The following is a 9,754-nucleotide window of genomic DNA, read 5'->3' as shown; positions in this document are numbered from 1 at the left end:
TCCGGAGCAGATGGCTCCCCAGTTTCAGACTCCAGCAGCTCAGCCAGTTGGAGTAGTTCAGCCGGGTGTGGTAGCTCAGACCGGTGATGGAGTAGCTATGTCTGGCGATGCCGTGTGGATATTGGATAGGTTTACCAAGCTCTTCACTACCACTTTCAGCGGTGCATCATCTGAGGATCCCCATGATTATTTAGACAGTTGTCATGAGGTTCTCAGGAACATAGGGATAGTGGAGACCAATGGGGTCGACTTTGCTACTTTTTCGCTTATTTGGATCTGCCAAGACTTGGTGGAGAGAGATTGTTTGGCTAGGTCAGTTGGGTCACCAACTTTGACTTGGGATCAGTTTTCTCAGCTATTTTTGGAGAAGTTTCTTCCTGTCACTCAGAGAGAGATATATCGGGGGCAATGTGAGTGTCTCCAGCAGGGTTCTATGATTGCTAATCAGTACGAGACAAGGTTTATTGATTTGGCCCATCTTGCTCTTCTTATACTTCCCACTGAGAGAGAGAGAGTGATGAGGTTCATTGAGGGACTCATTCAGCCTATTTGACTTCATATGGCTAAGGAGACGAGAAGTGAGATTTCTTTTCAGGAGGCGGCCAATGTGGCCAGGAGAGTTGAGATGGTTCTATCGCAAGGAGGTGGTCAGGGGTCTGACAAGAGGCCTCGTCATTTAGGAAGATTCAGTGGTGCCTCGTCTGGAGGCAGGGATTAGTATGGTAGAGGCCACCTCCTAGTCCTTTCCATTCAACACTTCAGGTTTCTCACGTTGCTTCAGGTGGTTGTGGTTCTCATATGCAGTATTCTGATCAGTAGTCTTACAGTGCACCACTAGCTCCTATCAGTGCACCGCTGCTCCAGAGTTTTTGGGGTGGTCATTCCGATTGTTAGGATCAGCAGTCTCAGCAGCCGAGGGTTTGTTATACTTGTGGTGATATGGGGCACATTGCTAGATTTTGCCCTTGAGCATCGAGCAGCTCTCAGCATCAGGGTTCCTGTGCCATGGTTCAGGAATTGAGTGTTCTGCAGCCCCCCCCCCCAGCCAGCTTGAGGTAGATGTAGAGGTGCTAGAGGTGGAGGTAGAGGTATTAGAGGTGGAGGCCAGCTAGCAGCAAGCCATCCCAGAGATATAGTTCAGAGTGATGGGGCCCAGCCCCGATGTTATGCTCTTCTAGCCAGGCCTGAGGCTGAGGCTTCCGATGCAGTTATCATAGGTACTGTTCTAGTTTGTAGTAAAGATGCTTCAGTTCTATTTGATCCAGGGTCTACATACTCCTATGTGTCATCTTATTTTGCACCATTTCTGGTCATGCTTAGTGATTCTTTGAGTGCCCATGTATATGTGTCTATACCGGTGGGTGATTTTATTATGGTAGATCTTGTCCATCGTTCAAGTGTAGTTGTGATTGGGGGTCTTGAGACGTGTAGATTTGGTACTTTTGGACATGGTTGATTTTGATGTCATATTGGGGATGGACTGGTTATCACCTTACCACGCTATTTTGGACTATCATGCCAAGACTATGACCTTAGCCTTGCCGGGATTACCTCATTTAGAGTGGAGAGGGACTCCTGGTCATTCTAATCGTAGTGTTATATCATATATGAAGGCTCGGTGTATGGTCGAGAAGGGGTGTTTGGCTTATTTAGCATATGTTCCTGATTCTAGTGCCGAGGTTCCTTCTATTGATTCTGTGCCTGTTGTTCATGAGTTCCCTGAGGTATTTTCTTTAGACCTATCGGGTATGCCACCCGATAGGGATATTGACTTCTGCATTGATTTGGCCCGGGAACTCAGCCTATTTCTATTCCACTGTATCGTATGGCCCCGCCTGAGTTGAAAGAATTGAAGGAGCAGTTGCAAGACTTGCTTGATAAAGGCTTCATTAGACCTAGTGTCATGCCTTGGGGTGCACTTGTGTTATTTGTTAAGAAAAAGGACGGATCGAAGATGATATGTATATATTACCGGAAGTTGAACAAGGTTACATTCAAGAATAAGTATCCATTACCGAAGATTGATGATTTGTTTGATCAGCTTCAGGGTGCCAAGGTATTTTCGAAGATTGACTTGAGATTTGGCTACCATCAGTTGAGGATTAGGGAATCTGATGTCCCTAAGATAGCTTTCCGCACTTGGTACGGGCATTATGAGTTCTTGGTGATGTCATTTGGGTTGACAAATGCCCCAGCAACTTTTATGGATTTGATGAACCAAGTGTTCAAGCCTTACTTGGACTCGTTCATGATAGTCTTCATTGATGATATTTTGATATATTCCCGCAGCCGGGAGGAGCATGAGCAGCATCTGAGAGTGATCCTCCAGACTTTGAGAGAGAGTCAGTTATATGCCAAGTTTTCGAAGTGTGAGTTCTGGTTGAGTTCATTTTCATTCCTGGGTCATGTTATATCAACAGAGGGTATACAGGTTGATCCTAAGAAAATAGAGGCAATCAAGAACTGGCCTAGACCAACACCAGCTACAAAGATCCAGAGTTTCTTGGGTTTGGCAGGCTATTATTGTTGGTTTATGGACGGTTTTTCATCTATTGCAGCCCCGATGACCAGGTTGACCCAGAAGGATGCCCAGTTCAGGTGGTCGGACATTGTGAGGCGAGCTTTCAAAAGCTCAAGATAGCTTTGACTACGGTACCAGTGTTGGTTTTGCCACAGGTTCAGGGCCATATATAGTTTATTGTGATGCATCTCGTATTGGACTTGGTGCGGTATTGATGTAGGATGGCAAGGTTATTGCACATGTTTCACGTCAGTTGAAGATTCATGAGAAGAATTATCCAGTTCATGATTTGGAGTTAGCAACCATTATTCACGCATTGAAGATTTGGAGGAATTATTTATGTGGCATGTCATGTGAGGTGTTCACGTATCACAAGAGTTTGCAATACTTGTTCAAGTAGAAGGAGCTAACTTTGAGGCAGAGAAGGTGGTTGGAGCTATTAACGGACTATGATATCACCATCTTATATCATCCGGGGAAGGCCAATATGGTGGCTGATGCTTTGAGTAGGAAGTCAGCCAGTATGGGCAGTCTTGCATATATTCTGGTTGGTAAGAGACCGCTTGCTTTGGATGTTCAGGCTTTGGCCAATCAGTTTGTGAGGTTGGATGTTTCTGAGCCCAGTCATGTGTTAGCTTGCACAGTCTCTTGTTCTTCTTTATTGGAGCATATCCGTGATCGGCAGTATGATGACCCACATCTGTGTGTCCTTAGAGACATGGTGTGGCACAGAGGTGCCAAATAGGTTACATTAGGAGATGATGGAGTTTTGAGGCTTCAGGGTCGAGTTTGTGGGCCTAATGTGGATGGACTCTGAGAGTTAATTTTAGAGGAGGCCCATAGTTCCCGATACTCTATTCATCCAGGCACCGCTAGGATGTATCAGGATTTGCGGCAACATTATTGGTGGAGGATAATGAAGAAGGATATTGTTGCGTATGTGGCTCGGTGTTTGAATTGTCAGCAGGTTAAGTATGAGCATCAGAGATCTAGTGTTTTGTTCTAGAAGATTGAGATTACTGAGTAGAAGTGGGAGTGTATCACCATGGACTTCATTGTTGGAGTCCCACAGACTCAGAGGAAGTTCGATGCAGTATCAGTTATTGTTGAATGGCTGACCAAGTTAGCACATTTCATTCATGTGCTAGTCTCTTATTCTTCCGAGAGGTTAGCTGAAATCTATATCCGAGAGATTGTTCATCTTCATGGTGTGCCTGTGTCTATCATTTTAGACCGAGTTACGCAATTTACCTCGCATTTCTGGAGAGCAGTTCAGCGCGGGTTGGGCACACGGGTCAAGTTGAGCACAACATTTTATCCTTAGACGGACGGGCAGTCCAAGCGTACTATTCAGATTTTGGAGGATATGCTCCGAGCATGTGTCATTGACTTTAGAGGCTTGTGGGATCAGTTTTTGCCTTTAGCAGAGTTTGCCTAGAACAACAGCTACCAGTCGAGCATCCAGATGGCTCCTTATGAGGCTTTATATGGTAGGCGGTGTCGGTCGCCGGTTGGATGGTTTGAGATGGGAGAGGCTCGGTTGTTGGGTACGGATCTAGTATAGGATGCCTTGGATAAGGTCAGGATCATTCAGGATAGGCTTCGTACAGCTTAATCCATGCAAAAGAGTCATGTCGACCGTAAAGTTCATAATTTGCCATTCATGCTCGGTGAGCGGGTATTGCTTAGGGTGTCACCTATGAAGGGCGTGATGAGATTTGGAAATAGGGGCAAGCTTAGACCTAGGTTCATTGGCCCGTTTGAGATTCTTGATCGAGTGGGAGATGTGGCTTACAGACTTGCATTGTCGTAGAGTTTATCAGTCTTGCATCCAGTGTTTCATGTGTCCATGCTTCGAAAGTATCATGACGATCCATCCTACGTGTTAGATTTCAGCACTGTCCAGTTGGACACGGACTTGTCCTATGAGGAGGAGCCGGTAGCTATTCTAGACCGGCAGGTTCGTCAGTTGAGATTGAAGAGTTTCCCTTCTGTTCGTGTTCAGTGGAGAGGTCAGTCTGTTTAGGCATCGACCTGGGAGTCCAAGCCCGATATGCGGAGCCATGATCCCCATCTTTTCTCCGACTCAGGTACTTTCTTCTTATGTCCGTTCAAGGATTCACTTGTTTTAGAAATAAATTCTGTATTTTGAGGCCTTAAAACCTCTTTCTGTCTCACCTCGATTTGTGTTCGTAGTCCGGGCGCATATCCGGAAAGCCATTATGTAAAAATTTGTGAAAAATAATAAATTTGGCTTTTAAAATGAATTTAAGTTGACTTCGGTCAATATTTTGGGTAAACGGACCCGGACCCATGATTTGACAGTCGCGGAGGGTCCGTAGGAAAATATAGGACTTGGGCGTATGCCCGAAATCAAATTACGAGGTCCCAAGCCCGAGAAATAAATTTTTAAAAAAATTATTTTCTGGAATATATATGAGTTTTTGGAAATGAAATGTGTTTGGAATTTGATGGTATCGGGCCCGTATTTTGGTTTTGGAGCCTGGTACAGGTTTTGTATGTGATTTAAGTCGAGCCTGTAAAATTTGGTAAGAAACGGAGGTCATATGACGTGATTCTTAGTTGTTGATGTTATTTTGGTGATTTGATTGCACGAGTAAGCCCGTATAATGTTTTTAGGTTAGTGTGCATGTTTGGTTTGTAGCCTCGAGGGCTCGGGTGAGTTTTGGATAGGCCAGAGTGGAATTGAACTTAGGAAAGTTGCAAGTTTCAGCTGATATGTGTTGCAGGCTCTGGTTTCGCAATTGCGAGACCAGGTGTCGCAATTGCGAGCCTATCAGGCTTGGGAATTGCGAGGGGCTCTTCGGAATTGCGAAGTATGCCCTGGCCAGCATTGCTCGCAATTGCGAGCATTTCCTCGCAAATGCGAAAAACCCTAGAAATCCCCATTTGTCGCAAATGTGACTATCCCATCGCAAATGCGAGTTTGCAATTGCAAACAGTGATCGCAAATGCGATATTAGAAGGTTTTGAAGAGGGGTTCAAATCTTGGAGGATATGCTTCGAGTCTGCATTATCGAGTTTGAGGGTAGTTGGGACAGACACTTAGCCCTGATAGAATTTTCTTACAATAATAGCTACCAGTCAAGTATAGGCATGCCTCCTTATGAAGCTTTATATGGGAGAAAATGTAGAACGCCTCTTTGTTGGAACAAGGTTGGTGAAAGAAAATTGGTGGGTCCTGAGATTGTACAACAAACTGAAGATAAGGTGAAAATCATTAAGGATCATTTAAAAATTTCTTCGGATAGACAAAAGTCCTATGTTGATCTTAAAAGGCATGAAATTGAGCATCATGTGGGCGATAAGGTATTTTTAAAAGTGTCTCCATGGAAGAAGATTATGAGATTTGGCCAAAAAGGTAATCTTAGTCCTCAGTTCATTGAACCTTATGAAATACTTCACAGAATTGGTCCAGTTGCATATAAGCTAGCTTTGCCACCTGAATTAGGAAAGATCCACAACGTTTTTCATGCTTCTATGCTTCGAATATACCGCTCAGATCCATCTCATGTTCTTCCTATTGAGTCTATTGAGGTTAATCCTGATTTGACATATGAAGAATAACCAATCCAAATTTTAGCGCATGAGCTAAAGAGCTTAGAAATAAGAGAATCCCCTTAGTGAAGGTTCTTTGGAAAAATCATTCAAGCAAGGAAGCTACTTGGGAGTGAGAAGAGGATATGCGAGTTCAATATCCACATTTGTTTCGGGACAAGTACAAGGTAAATTTTGGGACGAAATTTATTTAATGGGGAGAGAGTTGTAACACCTCAAAATTTTAACAATATTTGCATTCTTGATTGAGCATTTTTATAACGAGGAGATATTTTACTTTACACTTCTTAAACGTAAAATTGACTATATATGAAAATTTCTTACTTTAGGTTGTGTTAATATTGACAAAGAAGCTTCATGGTGTTGCTATGTATAACACTTAATATTATTTTGATGAATTGTTATTAAATATATTATATAATTAAGTTTTTGGGCTGCCAACTTTTTGTATTTATCTAAAGATAATAGTAATTTGGGCAGCCACATTTTTCATACTTATCCAAAGTTTAGATATTACTTTGGAAGACTTGCCTTTCCATATCCTTCTCTCTTGTTTTATTCTTGTAAGACAAAGAAACAAAGCCACCTACCCTCTCTCCTACTTAGCCTTTGAAAACTTAATGAAACCACCATAAATTTTTACTAAATCAACCAGCAAAATTCATTTTTTTGGTGAAGATTAAGTTGCTCCTCTCTTTTGTGGTAAGTTTCTAAACTCATTTTTACACTAGTAGCTATCAGTGTTTTCTACATATCATTTTGTACAAAGTTCCGATTTAATTGATCCAGGACTTTCTGGAAAGGTATTTCATAGATCTATAACTCTTATGAAGGTACAAAAATCTAATTTTTCTGTTATTTACCTGAAAAGGGATCAGAAAGTACAGGGCAGGTGCTGCCCAGATTTTCAGTTTTAGAAATACTCCATATATTACTGTTAGTAATTTTAGCATAAGTATCTGTACAAAATAGATATGGAGGTTATTCAAGATGTTCTGAAATGTTAATACATAGATCTACAACTTTTATGAAGACTATATTGTGTAGTTTGTCCGTTTAGATCTTCCAAAACTGAGCCACAACACGAAACAGTGATACTGTCCAGATTTTCTGTTTCAAACATTTTTGAGTAATTTTCACCAATATCATGTTTAGTTTAACATGTTAAATTACTGAACTTATTTAGATATTTGATTATGTATTTAAGGTATATAAACCCTTGAAAAATCAAAGGTAAAGTGTTTGAGGAAGTGGACGAATTTGGTATTTTTACCGTGTAAACGATTCGAACGTCCCCAAGTTGTGATTGAACTGTTTTGTGGTAAAACACCAAGGTTTGTGTATAAGCTTTGTACTCTTTTTGCTTGCTGGAATATTTTGAAATAACCTAATATTCATTTTTCTTGTCTTCAATTTATATTGTTATATTCGTATTATATCAAGTATTGTCAGATATTTGCTAAATCGCCCATTTGTACGGATAGTTTGATCATTTTGCATTCTTGTTGGAACTATGTCTTTCTTGTGGCAGTGACTTTGTCACTCCCATTGGCATGCCTCTTGATTTGGAGCTTTTTCCATCTTGAGTTTGGATTTGTAGTTCGTCTTAAATTATGGAACTTGTCCGTGTTAAGTATGAACTACGAAGCCATTTTTAATATGGTTCTTGATTCTCTTGACTATTGGGTTTTGAACCTACTTGATTTGGGGATTCGGTCCATCTTAATATTTGATTATTCTTAGTGTGATGGCATAACGTACATATTGGGCGAAAAATGGATATTTGGTAAACTCTCTTGGATTGATAGTATACGCTTTCTCGACTCTTGAACATTGTTATTGATATTTGGAAACACTTCAAAGTTTGATATTTGATATGTTTGATATATTTGTTCACTTATTTTAAATTATGTTAAATTGAGCTAACTATGACAGAAAAGGGGAATTGGAGAATTTAATGACTTCAAACCCAAAGTTTATACGCCACTAAGTTTTATGCTTAGCGATAGTTGTTTTCTATCATAGGTAATGTACAAGATGAAAGTTAGCGAGGATGTCCTAGTTGTTGAGTACGATGTATAGGCATGGTGACGATATCTATACGTTGGTTTCAAGCATGCCCGTGAGTCTTATATTATGATTAATGTGATCTCATTTGTATTGTTCATGCTTTATGTGATAATTTCTATTGTTGAGCAAGATTTGTGGAAGTGATATTTGTATTTGAACATTGAAGAGCGTTGGCTCAAGTTGTAAAGTGATTTGTGAAAGTATAATTGGCAATTGAATCTTATAGAGCATTGGCTCAAATTTTGAATTGAGTTGTAAAGTAAATGTGGAAAAAAAAAGAGGATTATGATAGTGTCTCCCTTGCCGGGATGTTGTTGTTTTAATGTTGTCTCCCTTGTCGGGATATTATTGTTGATATTGTTTTCCTTGCCGGGAAATGTCTGTTTTACTATTTTTCCCTTGTCGGGATTTAATTGTAAATTTGTTGATTTCCTTGCCCGTATTGCTTTGTGATTGTTGTTTGGGTGAGGAAGAGTGTTAAAACACGAAGGGTGATGCCATGCATTATTTTGGTGAGAGAGTGTTAAAGCACGAAAGGTGATGATGTGTATGATTTTGTGAGGAAGAGTGTAAAAGCACGAAGGGTGATGTCATGCTGTACGATGTACAATTCCGTGCCGATTATATTGATTTTATGGTGAGGACGAGAGTAAAATCACGAAGGGTAATTTCGTGCAGATTATATTGATTCTTATGGTGAGGACGAGAGTAAAAGCACGAAGGGTGATGTCGTGCACTTGTTTGATTTCTTATTCATGTTGATAATTGAGTTATGGTGTTCCTTATATTTACCTGTTGTCCTTCTATTATCATTTGATATTTTCCCGCAGCATGTTTCCCCCTCCCATTCTTAACTGTACATTCCTGCTTTTATTTTCCGTTGTATATAATTTAACTACACAGGTTTATTTGGTAGTCTGGTCCTAGCCTCGTCACTACTTCTCCGTGGTTAGGCTAAGCACTTACCAGCACATGGGGTCGGTTGTGCTGATACTACACTCTGCATTGTGTGCAGATCCCGGTGCAGTAGCTTTCGGACCTTAGCTTTGGGGTTGCTGCCTTCAGTCCATTAGGAGATCCAAGGTAGTCCTGCAGGCGTCCGCAGGCCTTGGCGTCTTCTCCTATCTTTTCATTCTGTTTCTTGTATGTATTTCAAAGACAGTGTTGTAATAAATCTTTCAGACCTTTATTTGTAGTAATCCTAGACAGTCTGTGGAATTGTGACACCAGTCTTGGTTAGTTTATGCATGGATTGGTATTGACATTTTATTAATATATTATGTTTCAGTTTTCCGCTTTTTAATTTTCATTGTTTATATAATGTTGGCTCTAAATTGTTAAAGAATTAAAAATGGGAAAAAGGTAAATAATTTAAATGGTTGGCTTGCCTAGCTTTCACTAGTAGGCACCATCACGACTCCGGAGGGTGGGAAATTCGGGTCGTGACAAAGTCCTACAACCTATCACAACAAAGAGGTCGTATCAATAAATGACGGCAAACAACCAAAGGTTAGAGCAAAAGGAACACTTAACAGATGGAACTTTCGGCCCAAAGCATTTGAGAAAGGCGGGCCAATATCGAGT

At 40.8% G+C, this 9,754-nt stretch overlaps 1 long non-coding RNA gene across 1 annotated transcript; it reads left to right on the top strand.

Annotated features, from left to right (window-relative positions):
- Nucleotides 1-15: 15 nt before the first annotated feature.
- On the top strand, nt 16-9,473 carry LOC142172992 (uncharacterized). The gene is made up of 2 exons (XR_012702374.1): nt 16-4,611; nt 9,186-9,473. It is a non-coding gene; the product is annotated as an uncharacterized LOC142172992 (long non-coding RNA).
- The last annotated feature ends 281 nt before the right edge of the window (nt 9,474-9,754 follow it).

This window comes from Nicotiana tabacum, chromosome 18, assembly GCF_000715075.1.
Source record: "Nicotiana tabacum cultivar K326 chromosome 18, ASM71507v2, whole genome shotgun sequence".
In the NCBI taxonomy this organism is placed as follows: Eukaryota; Viridiplantae; Streptophyta; class Magnoliopsida; order Solanales; family Solanaceae; genus Nicotiana; species Nicotiana tabacum.
The sequence above is the reverse complement of the archived record's forward strand: the minus strand, read 5'-3'. Positions and strand labels throughout refer to the sequence as shown.